Here is a 14017-nt window from a genome sequence, read left to right as displayed (position 1 = left end):
CCCTGGGCTCATGGATGGAACACAGCCTGATGTGGATGTTGTATACACCTGTCCTGTGAAGGAACCCCACTACCATGCGAGTTCCAGAGGCTGTCATCTAGTGACTTAGTAATCAACCTTGCAAAGTGTGACTGTAAAAGTTCAGGTTCAGGACTTGGACTACAATATAGGACTGGGTAAAGTAAGTTCGCCTAATGCAAAAGTTGAGACCATTGTTAACTTCTGGCAACCCAAGAGCAAAATGGAATTGCAGAGATTCCTGGGTAAGGTGGTTTATCTTAAAATTATCTGATGTTGTAGCTCCCCTCACATATTTGTTAGGGAAATGAGTCAAATGTGAGTGGAAGGAGAATGTGAAGAGGCCTTTTCAAAAGTTAAGGTGATTCTGTTTAGTCAGCCTGTGTTCCAAGTCCCAGATTTCAGTAAGTCTTTTAAGTTAGCAGTTGATGCTAGTGGTGTTGATGCTAGTACAGTCCCGTTACAAGATTATGATTATGGTGTTGAACTACCTGTCTGATACTGTAGCAGAAAGTTTAATGTTGATCAGAAGAATTACTCCACCCTGGAAGGAACTCCTTGCGCTCATACAGTATTTCTCAGCGTATGTTGGTTCATCCTCAACTCGTATTATGGTGTATACCAGTCAGCACCCTCTGAAATTCTTAGCAAAATTTAGACATTCCTCCAAAAGTATTCCCAGGATGTTCACCATATCAAAGGGGAGAGGAATGATTTAGCAAACTGCTTGTCTAGGATGTAACCTTGTGAGATATACAGTTCCCCTTGTAATTTTTTTTCTCCAGGAAGGGAGGTGTTATTTGCATTGCAACTAATCTGGACATGGACATGTAAAGTCTACCTCTGACTGTGCGAAGTAAAGTTTGGGTGAATATAGCTGACCATGTGAAGTGACAGTGATATGTTATCTTATCTCGGTTAGCCCTGGCTCAAGTTCCAATCAATGTTGACTCAGTTGAGACCCTTTGAGCATGGCATATAAGCAGTGATCAGTGGCAACCATATCGAATTACAAAGAAAGATAGAAGGTAGAGCCGAACCCAAGTGATGGAGACTGCCTCCCATAGGATGCACTAGTCAACCCCAGCTGAATAACTTGGTGTGGCCATCCTCTGGAACAAATTCTTGGAAATGAATATAATGGTACTGTTCATGTTGGTCACTGAAGGAAAAGAGTTGTTACTTGGCTATATATAGAGTGGTTAGAAGACTTCTCTCTCAGCTCGAGGCTCCTCTAAGTCACTCTCTTAATAGTAGCAGCAGCAGTAGTAGTAGTAGTAGTAGTAGTAGTTGTTCCCTAGGCAGTCTGGCCAAACAACCCTGAGTCCCTAAGGAAGGCCACGGCCAAGACCGGACTTTCCCACAGAGCTCTCAAGGAGTGTATGTTGTGTTGCTGGCACAGGCGATTGTGTGCAATGCAGTCATCGATAATGTGCTTAATAGTATGGAGTGCTGTGTTGCATCCTGGACAGGCGTCAGCGATGGAGTCATCCAGCCTCTTCTTATAGCTCAAGAAGACTGGTTATTGCCCACATCTCAGCCTGGGCAGGTGGACCCTGTCCTTACGAGGGAGATAAGATTCAGAAGGGTGGATATCGGGAGGCCGTGCATGCTGCAGTGTGTTGTCTTTAAGTGACAATGGAGCAGCGAGTTATTTGAGTATGGATATGTTTTGGGGAGCTGGTTTGAGGCGGGCAAGGAGGGAGAGATGACACTATTTGTGTATAATATCGTGTGCTGGGTGTTGTTTTGATGTTTCTTAGTGTGTGTGGATGTGCTGCCATGTAGTGTATTGGATGGTGTGGTTTGTGGAGGCTGCAGAGAGAAAATGTGTACTTCTCATGTCTAGATGATCTTTGACTTAGAGGACTATGGTTTCTTAGTGTAGGTGGTATATAAGGGTAGTAGGTGAGCAGCCTGTGATTATTTTTAGGGTCGTGTTCTGTATGGACTGTAGAGTGTTGTAGTGTGTTTTAGTGAGGTTAGAAGCCCAAGCAGGGTTCGCATAATTCATCACTGAACGTATATATTATTTACATACTGTGATGGTGGTTTCTTTGTTGTGTCCAAATGTTGTATGGGCAAGTGACCTTAAGGCATTGAGTCTTGGTGTTAATTTATCTTTAATGTTTGTGATGTGTTGTTTAACTGACATTGATTTTGGGTGTGTGTGTGTGACCTTCTTGGAAGGACAGAAGTCAAGAGTGACAGCAGTGGAAATGAGTTATTTGAGAGGAGCATGTGGAGTCACATGGAGAGACAGACTGCCAAATGAGGATGTGAAGGAGCATTGTGGTGTGGATGTGGATGTGATAGGAAGAGTTAGGAGAAATACACTCAGGTGGTTTGGCCATGTGGAGAGGATGGAGCATGAGAGACTGATGAGGAAGGTGTATGTGAGTGAGGTCGCGGGGGGAGAGGGAGGAAGAGGCCAAGGATGAGATGGAGGGATGGAGTGGAGAGATATATGAGAGAGGGGTGTGTGAGCTGGGAGGAGGGCAGTGAAATGGCGGGGGACAGGGCGATGTGGAGGCGATTTGTTTGTGGTCACCCCTTACGGGATTAAGGCGTCTGGCAATAGATAGATAGACAGCTAGTGTGTGTGGTAGGGGAGTGTTGTTTATGGTGAGGTGTGGAATGTGACTGTGCTCTGCTGTCCAGTTTATGAGAAGGGTCACTGTAGATTTGGCTGGGCTATTTTGAGCCAGTTTGTAGTGAACCATTCGTATAGTATGTTGAGGTAAGGTTGGAGGATGTGTGTGGCTGTGTCTGCATTTTGGTGTGTGCTGTACGTGTTAGTGTTACGTCGTCCGCATAGGAAGCTATGCGTATCTGTGGTGTGTGGGGTGTGGGAATGTCGTGAATGTATATATAGGTTAAAGAGAGTACAGGGCAAAACAGATCCTGGGGGGACGCCGTATGTGAAGTTTCTGATGTTTGATGACTGACCGGTAAATGTTACATTTGGGGGAGGCGGTGGCTCAATCAGTAGAGAGTTAGCCTGCAGTCCTAACGGACTGGGGTTCAAATCCCGCTGGGGCAGGGAACAGTTTAAGGATTTGAATTTCATAAATATCAGATTTTACTGATCTACAAGAAGACCCGCCGATGTAAAAATACCCCCGCTAATACCAATACACCAGTCCTGCAAGAGACAGCCCTAGCATGTATTCAGTTTGGACAATGGGTGTTAGCGCGGAAGTGGTGACATGTAGAGGTGTATGGTATGGAGGAGGACTACTGGACCTTGAAAGCAGGCTGTGAAGCTTATGCCCAGAGTCGGTCACATAAAAAAAAAAATGCACATCTGCCTGCTAAATAGTTTGCCAGCCATATTTTTGTAATATTGTGCATGTCTGTGCTGAAAGTTTTGTTTGTGGGGTTGTGGTGAGGGATGGCATCAAAAGCTTTGCTAATGTCTAGTGTGACAGGGAGTGTTCTGTGTGGTGGCCCAGCTGAATTGATGCCATCAACAACTCTTTGTGTAAGGTCTGTAAGAAGAGTGTTTGTGGAGTGTAGCGGCCTAAAACCATGTTGTGATAGGGCTAGAATATGAGGTGTAACTAGTTGTGATACCAGTCTTTCAGTGATTTTGGAGGGGGTGCAGAGGAGTGTGATGGGGCGGTGTGAGGAAGCTAATGTGGGGTCTTCGTTGGGTTTGGGGATAGTGATGATTGTGACATGTTTCCAGATGTTGGGTATTATGTTGTGTGAGTAGCTGTAGTTTGATATGTTGGTGAGTGCTTGTATACCTTGTAGTCCAAGGTGTTTATGTTGCTTATGTTGTCTGGTCCACAGGCAGATGAGTGTTTAAGTTAGCTAATGATGTGGTTTGTTTGGTTGTAAGTGAAATGTGCGAAGTCTGGGTCTGTGGGGAACTGTCTCTTACGTCGGATGACACGGCAGTCGTCACGATGGGGATTTAGATGACTGACATGTGAAAAATGATTGATGAGAGTGTTTGCTTGTTGTTTGTTTGAAGGTATGGTGTTTGGTGTTGTGATGGCAGCATGTGGTTGTGTAATGTTGCTGTTGGAGAGTGTGATGCTGTTAGTGTTTTGTAGAGTTTGCTGCTGTTTGTTTTGTGATCAAGTGTTTAGAGATAATTATTCCAATTTGATGTTTCCTGTTTGATATTTTAATGTTTATTTGAGTGTTGAGTTCTTGTATTTGTTGTGTGGTGTCTTGTGTATGGGGTATTGGGGAGTGTCGTAGCGTGTCGGGTTGACTGATGAGGTCTTGAATTTCTGGTGTGAAGTTGGGGTTGTGTCTCTTTCTGTTGCCTCTACGGATGTGTCTTTTCTCTGCATTTCGAATAATTGTATTGAAAGTGTGCACAGCTTTGTTAATGTTTGTAATGGGTGTACTGTTTAGTGTTTCAAAGCGTTGTTTGGTTTCAATTGTGAAGGCCTCCCAGTTAGTGTATGTGTGTCTGTGGCCAGCTGGAGTGATTCTGGTTATGGTAGTGATGATGACTGGGAGGTGGTCAGAGCCAAGGGTTTTGACCATTCTCCAGGATGTTGTGGGGGCGAGGTTTGGGAAGCAAAAGGTGATGTCTGGGGGTGATGGGAGGAAAAGGGCTAGGTGTGGGATATGAGTATGTTGGTATGATGTAAGAAGCCCTCCAAGACATCCGATTTGTAAGTGAAGAAGTTGTATTTAACTTGCACATAGCAGCCTAGTAATGTAACTGTTCCCATCCATTAGCTGAAGTGTCTGACTGATTTTGTTCGAGTAGGTCTGTAAGTGACTAATTATGTTAGATGTGTCCTGCTCTACACATGTTTCTAAAATAAAAGAACCTAATTTTACGACAGTGTTGTGTAGAGATTCTGTAAAAAAAAATGTTAGGATTAATTGTTTTGGTGTCATTGCCTTTAATAATTATGATCTCCAAAGTCGTGAATCTCCCTACACGGTTCGTAACAAGGGGAAACTGTTGAAGTAAATGGTTATTGATGACTATATCTTACCTGGTGAGTTCGGAAAGTATATCGTCAGCTGAGTAGAATTTGTTGGAGAGCAGCAGGAATGAGGTGAAAAGTTTGACATCGATGCTGAATGGGCTAAAGAAGGTATAAATCTACCTTTTTCAGTTCGAAAAGACACTGAAAGTTAATAAAATCGAATGTATACAGCAAGAACACCAAAATCATGCCATCGGCCTCAACGGGATGGCAAACAGATTGGAAATTTCACTAATTCCTTCAGTACGAAGATGTTTAATTGTATTTTTTCATGTTGCCTCCAGACAGCTTTATTCAACTTTGGAAAGTTCGTTTGTAGTGCAAGAGTAACCGAAACATATGTAACCCTTCCATCCTAGGGTGAATAAAACTGTCAAGAAAGCAAGACTAAAAATTAATATAAGATTTGTCATCAAATTCGTGGAGTAAATTTGCAGCCCAAGAAGTATAGTGGAATAATTGACCGATATTTACATTATACATAAACTAATTAATATCAATAAACATTTATGGTTAAGTAAAACATGCCTTTAATCCGTCGGCTTGAGGATAAATTTAACTTATACAATGTCATATATATATATATATATATATATATATATATATATATATATATATATATATATATATATATATATATATGTGTGTGTGTGTGTGTGTGTGTGTGTGTGTGTGTTTTAACGAAATGTCTTCTGATGACACTGGAAGAGTACCCGTGCAATGTACTGTATTGGCAAGGATGGAAAAGGTTCGATTTTACTATAGATGAACCGAAGGTCAGAGTCAGGGTCAAGGCAGAGCTTTGCTTTGTTCTTAATCTAGTACAGTATATTCTTGCTGCTACCAAGCGACTTCATCAGTCTAGAATAAGTCTCTGGTAGTGAAGGTTTAATAGGAGCATTTGCGCGACTGGAGAAATGCCAGATATCACCGGTATTTTAATCTATCGGACGGAAAAAAAATCACATGTCGGGCAAGATTAAATGGCCTTTTTCATGCATCTTATATATTGTAAAAATATGTAAATATTCTATTTCTTCTCTATAAAACAGTGCATTGTCAATGCAGCATGAAAAAATATGGTAATAAAAATAATAATTCACAGCGGTTACAGCCTTGTTTATGCATGCATAGAAATATATATGTATATCTTTAACCAACAATAATAGTTGATTATAATTCATACTAACACATTAAACTCCCTGTGAGTAATAACAAAACTTAATTCACGTCAAGAAAGCATGTCGATATTTAGTTGCTGCCTCCGGTACAACAAGTTTTCCAAGCAAACCAATACAGTTGTGTCTTTACTCGCTCTGTGACCTACTCCATCAACTGGCTTGCTTCGTACGTCTGGCAGCGCTAGGTTTCAATACGCCGTAACATTTTAGAGTCTAATAAATATTAAACTATGGATAGACCATATTTACCATTTATGTACAAGTCAGATTATATACGAATGTCATTATTCATATGCCTTTTTTGCTTCTTACAGTCCAAAAACAGTCTTATTGACAGATACTGTCTTAACCTTCTTAGGGAAGAATATATAAATTTACGAATTTTTAGACGATATTTTGGGTGAAATAGCACAAATAAGAGTAATTTACATTATTTTAAAGGTATTTGCTTAACCTATATCATAAATATCGACCAGAAAAAGAATACTGAAGTTTAACTAAGACCCCCTTAGCCGGTCAAAACGAAAATGAGACATAGTTTCTGGTGGTGTCTGGCAGATTTTCCACTCCAATCAGCGAAAGCTCCTATTTAAAGGTTTTCCTAACTCCTCCTGTTCAAAAAATGTCCCCTGAATTAAATTAAGTCATCTGGTGGCAGTGGGAGCTGATATAAGACGTTGCCGTATTAACCCAATCAGGCATCCCATCGACGTATGGGTACACTGCAACATTTTGTCACAGCTAGTCCCGTCGACGTACTGGTACGTTGTACAATTGCAAGGATCATAATTTGCACAATTTTAAATTTTTGCAGGTGATTTTTCGTACATATACACGGGACACCTTCCTCTATTCCTCTACAAGATGCCAGGCAGGGACAATGCCTTACACCACATAACCTCCCCCCCCCACACACCATTGTCTCGGCCATTCACCTGTTACCAGTGACCTCGCCAATAAAGACATTCAAGGCCAGAGTGATTCCCCAATCGATGACAATGTGGAGGACAAAGTTTACATAGCATTAGAGGAAGAAATAGTCAGAAATGATGATCAGGTAATGTAGCCAAAAAAGGTCAAGTATGTTGATGAGTTAGTGAGTGAAACAATGCTTATAATGCCTATAATACTGTTTGAAAACCAGTATACTCTCGTGCTACATATAAATTCGTACTAAATAAATAAATAAATACCGTTTATGAGTGGTGTGGAATAGTTACCCTCCCATAGAACTTGCTTTCTTTGGAGCCAGCGTGATAGAAAACCCAGTAAGGTAAGGAGATACTGCTACCTGTATCGAGTATTTTAAACCTCAGGAGAGTGATTTCTCTATGAATTTGCGGTTTCTCACCAAAAGCGGAGGTTTTAGCCAAAAAAAAAAATTTCCAAAATAGCTCGGGACTGGGGGGGTGTCGGAGGTGCAAAATTGCTCGGGACGTGACGGGTTAAATCAAAGGCATCAAATGAATGATATAGTCTTCCATTTACTCAAAGCAAACCCTTGGCCCTGGGAATCAGGTGACATAGTCATCTGATATTTTTTGCCATCCAGGCAATTTTACTCATCCTCTGGGATGGACAAAATCGTCTTTTGTAGTGAAGGCATCAGTGAAAGCAATGTAGCCTATAAGCCTCGGAGGTCAACAGTCTCTCATAAGCTAATATAATGGTCTGAAGGTATCAAGTGTGCAATACAGAGTGTCATCGATGTACAGAGGGTAAATTGCTGGTTTTTATCCCACAGAAATTACACAACAAAAAGGTTCAACCTTAAACCCTAGGGAAGAAGGTGCATTCAATTTTCTCTCCCAGTATTCCAGTGATCGTAAAAGCCTATACTATCCTAAACCAAATGATATTAATCAGTTAGGAGTAAACCATAAACGTCTTAGAGTTAATAATTTCACCATCAACACTATCCTGGTCAGAGCAACAGTAATTTCCTATTCCATTAACTTCATGCAGTTTAGTTTAATTCAGCAGAAAGTAAATCACAAAGGCCCTAAGACTTAATTTTTTAATCATCACTCTCTGATATACTTCGTTTCTCTCACAATGATTCCTTATTTATCAACATTTCCAGGTATACAGTACAGTGTCGCTTCGGTGTAGGAGAGGAAAGTCTTCGTGTGATAGTTCCGATATAACTTGGCACTGGGGCTGCCCGGTTATACAAACGACCCACAGCCCAACCCCTATCCCCCAGGTAGAGGAAGATGCCCTGCGGTCCACTGGGTTTACATTCAGATGACCTAGGTTTATATTTACTACTACTACTACTACTACTACTGCTGCTGCTTCTGCTGCTGCAAGTACATTGTTGTTTCTTCATTAGTTGCTACTACAATGTTGTTTCTTCATTTGAGCACACTCTTACAAGTTCTTTTTTACTCTAAGCAATCCCTGTCTGTCTACATGGGCACACCATTTATGCATACAGTACAATCCCTTAATCACTGATCAGTTGATTTTTCACGTATATTTCACAGGTACCAATATTTTCATTTCTTTCTCTCCTTTATTGTTCACAAGGCCGTGACTTATTCAGCTAGAAAATGACGCTTGCATAATTTTACTGGATTTATTTTAAACACAACATTTTTAGTCAAAATCATGTCGGCATTTCTGCACCCACAAGATAATCAAAATTTCAGTTTATGGATATAATTCTTCCATATGCATTTATATTCCTCAAATAGTCACTTTTCATAAATAGAACACACCAATCTCTGGCTGTGATACGATAATTAGTGCAGCAGTAGTCTCTACCACAGTCGTTTTGCCGTCTTTCTGCTCAATTTTCTGTTCCTAATGAGACTGTCATTGCACCAGCCACATTTCTTCATTGGCATAATCTTTTTTTCCCATTACATTTCACATTTACCATTACCGTCTAACACAGCACCATGACATCTGTTATTCAGCACCACTGGTATCTTTCCACTCACGTACACAGTAAATGTTTCAATTCAGTGGTGTATTATTACAAGTGAGGGGACAAACTTTAATGATGGTGTTTAGGCAGAAAGTTACAATGAGCGGTCCGGCCTTGCCAGGACCGACCCAGCCATCATGCTCTTCAGAGTCTATTAACTTTTTACCTTATAAAGCTCGAGGATTGATTTTTTTTCTCTCTCTCTCTCTCTTTAGATGCTGGACAGCTAATTTCAATTTTGTATTAATGATTCTCAAAACCATTATAGCACCATAACATGGAGCGTTGTGGAAGAAAAATAAAAACATTTTTTGAAGACTGCTTTTTTCAGCTCCATTAAAACAATGCAAATTTAAATTATTGCAGAATAGTACTCCACACTTGATTTTTTTTTACATGTGCTACCTGCTCTGAAGTTAAATTCGTTGTCAGCAGCAAAGACAGACCAAGTATAGCTTATACCAGATTCGAAGTCTTAAATGTAATTTTACTTATTTCATACAGTTATTTTTTCTGTGACTCCTATGGAGCTATAAAAGGAAATGAAAAGCAGGAACTTAGATATCTCAAAAAAGCTCATATAAAAGGTAACCATGTTGCGTAGTTAGCTGTGCTGGCTACTTCATGTCAAAGGATTAAGGGAAAACAATCATATAATCTCATTCGCTCATGCGCGAAAACGAGCTTAAAATTGGTTTATTCTTTCTCTATAGTTTTAATAGCAGCAGCAGCAACAGTAGTAGAAGTTGTTCTTGTTGTTGCTGTTGTTCTTGTTGTTGTTGTTGTTCCAGGATCATAAGGGTCGTAAACTAGTGGGCTGTTTAAGATGAAGTTGCCCTTCAGCAGTCCACCACACGCATTTAGTGGGATAGAGAGGTAACTGAGGGAAGTTTGTACAGCCTGGCAGGTTATATCGATATAGCCACATGAAGGTGTCCCTCTTCTAGACGATTTTACTCAGCTTAGGAAACACTTTTTAAAACTAGAGTTATTAGATTTCATTGGCCTTTTACTACAAAAGGTTTTCCTAGAGTCGGATACAAGCGTAATCAATTCAGTGTAAAAGAAAACTGACCCAGAACATGCCATCTGATTCAAGGGGTTGATTAATGTGATAGTGTGATGATTCCTCCTAATGCACCACAATATACAGGAGACACTGATATTATTTTATTCAGCTGAGAGTGGGTCATACCAACCAGCGGTATTAATACTAACTCTTGATATAATCTTAGCACTTAACTATTTGTTCGTTCACCTTTCAGCCAATGACCCATTAACCTGGGCTCTGTGCTTTCAGTTTCTTTTTGCCAGTTTTATCTTTTTTCACTTGCCACTGATTTCCTGTTCATTGTTGTGCATTATACATTTGCTTCTTTCATGTATTCCTAATATTCGCTCATCATTTCTTAGTTTTTTAACAAGTCAAAAAAGCAACTCCTTTGCAAAGAAAATCTCATTCACTCTACTTTTGCCTCCCCACTGCGCCATTATTGCTTTTGTTTTTCCTAAATTTTTGACGTCCGTGGTCATCTGATTAATCTCTTTTTTTATACATATTTTTTCGTGTGCCTTCAAAATTCTCTCTCTCTCTCTCTCTCTCTCTCTCTCTCTCTCTCTCTCAATGGCGACTCCTTTCACCTGACCTCTCCCACCTCCCTCCTCTCTCCGCCGTCCATCTTCCTTCGATTTTCCATTACGCTTATCCTGTGTCCATCCCTCCCCATCCTCCTCCTCCCCTCAATCTCTCTCCCTTCCTCTCACCCCTCTTCCTCCCCCTTCCTCAGTCTACCGCTCCTCCCTTCCACCACCCCCGTCCTCCTCTTCCACTTTTCGCTAACGTCTCTCTTATCCCAGTTTATCTCATCTCTCTCTCTCTCTCTCTCTCTCTCTCTCTTGACAATATTTTTTTTCCTCCCTGCTTCTCTCTCAGTTCATCTTTCTTTTTGTTGCATCCTTCGCCCCATTCCTCACCAGCTTATGTTTCCCTCGTATTTCTCGTGTCCTAAGTTTTACCATCATATCGTTTCTCTTTCTCTTTAAGTCCCGTACAGTCCATTTAATTTTGCTTGTCCGTTTCTAATTTTTCTTCCTTATCTCCCCCCCCCTTTGTTTTTCAGTTTCATCACCTGCCCTCATCGTCTGTGTCTGTTCCCCACAACTTGTTTTCGTTCCTGACCTTTCCTGCATTCGTGGAGTCTTTATTGCTTCCCCAGTTTCTTCCTTCTTTTTTAGTTCATCAGTTGTTATATTTTCCCACTACCGTTCAGCCTCGTTTCAAGCCCTGTTTTAAATCGACGTCTTTCTCTGGGTAGGTATCGTCTTCTTCCTTCCACTTCATCAGTTTCTCTTCTCTCAATATCCATTCTCCTTATCTGATTGCCCGCGTCAAACTTTTCTTTTGTCGGTTACTTCTTCTTTTGCTTTTGTATCTAAATGCAATATTCCATGTTAATTCATCACTTCCCCTTGCATATTTCCTTCCCATGTATCTTCCAGTTTCCTTTCAAACTCTGTCTTAATTTGGTGGCTTCTTTTTCCTCCTAATCTGCTTCCCTTCCTTCTCTTTCCATATCGTTCTTGTCTTTATCCTTTTTCTTAGTTCAGTCACCTATTAATCACCATCTTGAATCTGTCTCTTTCTCTTCCTTTCTTATCTCTCTTGCCTTCAAGCTCATGACTTATTTTTTTATCAGTATCTTTCTTGTTTTTCTTCCAGTCTCATCTCATTAATTTTTTTCAGTTCTCTACGTCTTCTTCCTTTCCGTTTTTGTTTCCTTTGTTTCCACTCGACTATTTTTTTCCTTATCTATGTCTATAAAATCCTTTTAGTTCTGCCACCTATCCAACACTGTCATTAATCCTTCTCTTCGTGTCTCTCTTACTTTTCCCATTCCATCAGTTATTGACTTTATTTCTAATCCCTCTCCTTATCGTTCCATTTTCTTCCTAACCTTTTCTTTCAACTGTAATTTCTTTCTTATCTTTCCTGGCCTCTTCTTCCGTCTGATTTCGCCAATTTCCTCTTCTTCACCATATCCGTTTATCTTTTGGTTCACTCCCAAAGTTTTTCTTGAATGATGATGATATCCTCTTTTCCTTTCGAGCGCCTTTCATTCTCTGCTGTCCATCTGCTTCTCTTTATCTATAACTATTCTCTATATCCCAGGTCCTTTTTTAATTTTATCAGTGTCTTCATCTTTTTCCTTTCGTATTTCTCGCGACTCCTATCATTATTTTTTTTAACTGTGTCTTTCCATTCTCATATTTGTGTCGCTTTTCTAACCGCATCTCTGTTAGGTGTCTCCTATCGTTCCTTATTAAATGTTGCCCATCTTTTCCGTTTCATTTTCTACTCAATATTTAAGACATATACGATCCTCTTACCCTTTAGCACTTCATCTTTTCCTGTTAAATCTTTCTCACTTCCCAAATCTTAATTTCTTCTACTCCGCTTTCTATCTGTGCCCTTTATCTTCACTTTTTGGTCTTCTTTTCAATCCCATCTGACTTTCACCGTCTTCTTCCTTTTAAAGCCATTACTTTCTTGTCTTTTTTATCTTTTTCTACTCTCATAATTATGCTACTTGTAATTCAGTCTCCTTTCCATTCCTCTCGTTAATAGGCAGTTTCTTTGTCTTTTCCGTATCATTCTTCCCAGTTCATCGTTTCATCTTCTCTATATCCTTTCACTTTTAGTTCCCTTCCAAACTCTTTCTTTATTCGGTGACTTCTCTTTTACCCTCTAAATTTTTCTCTTCCTTACCACCCTTTCATTATCTACAGCCTTTCTGCTTATCTTCAAGACCTTTCTCTTTCCTTGCCGTTATTCAGTTTCTTAATTCTTTTCCTTCGTATCTCTCCCCTCTTGTTTTCTAAATGATTCCTCCTGTTTTGTCTTTTTTATTATTTTACGATTTCCATAATCTCTCTTACTTTCCCTTCCTCCTGTCATTATCACTTTTTTCCTCTTCATGTAACTCTTCATTATCTTTCAGTTTATTATCAACACTGAAACATAAATTGGCGTGTTGTCGTTCCCTTCTTATCTTTCTTATTTCAATCTTCACGAATATTTCTCAACATCTATCTTTCCTCCTCATCCTTCTGTTCTCTTTCAAGTTTCTGTAGTCGGGCACCTCTCTCTCTCTCTCTCTCTCTCTCTCTCTCTCTCTCTCTCTCTCTCTCTCTCTCTCTCTCTCTCTCTCTCGTCTATTCCTTCTGCCGTCCTCTCTTCTAACCTTGACTCCACATTCATCGTTTTCTCTCGCTTTCAAAGCCTAACCCTTCTGCTTTCCAAGCCTCTCTCGTTAATCCACCTCTTCTTTACTTCCTATAACAACCCTTAACCTCCCTCCTCCCTTCCTTCATCTTTTTCCTTCAAACACTTTCTTCCTGCCTCTTACAGCACCAGCCTTCCTCTCCCTTCCTTTTCTTTTTCTTCTTCCTCCCTCCCTTCTAACCCTGAATCACTCTTACCTCCCTGCTAACTCCAACCCTTCCTCCATATCCCTCTCTCCTCCCCCTCTCAATCTGCTCCTCTTTCCCTTCCATAGCCTCCCTGTCCATGCTTTCTTCCTTCTTTCCCTGCTAATCTTTCCTTGTCTCCCTCCCATCCTATCGCCTAACCCCAACACTTTCCTCATCAGTTTCAGTCTCCCTCTTCCCCTTCCAGCCACCCCTCCCTTCCTGCCGCCTGAGCGAGATCAAACGCGCCCATAAACCCGATAAAAACTCGCCCCGGTTCCCCTTGATTCAGACCCCAACTTGTCCCTGATTTTTCCTTCCTGATGAACTTCCTGCATCTGACTTGACTCTTCTTCCTCCTCCCCCAACTCCAGCTTCTGTCTTATTTTATTGCTCCTTATTCTTTCTACGACTATTACTACTTTTATTACTGTTCCTCCTCCTCTTCC

The sequence above is a fragment of the Coenobita brevimanus genome, chromosome 27 (assembly GCF_032717465.1).
Source record: "Coenobita brevimanus isolate Jiangsu-jjx chromosome 27, ASM3271746v2, whole genome shotgun sequence".
NCBI lineage: Eukaryota > Metazoa > Arthropoda > Malacostraca > Decapoda > Coenobitidae > Coenobita > Coenobita brevimanus.
Note: the sequence above shows the minus strand (reverse complement) of the source record.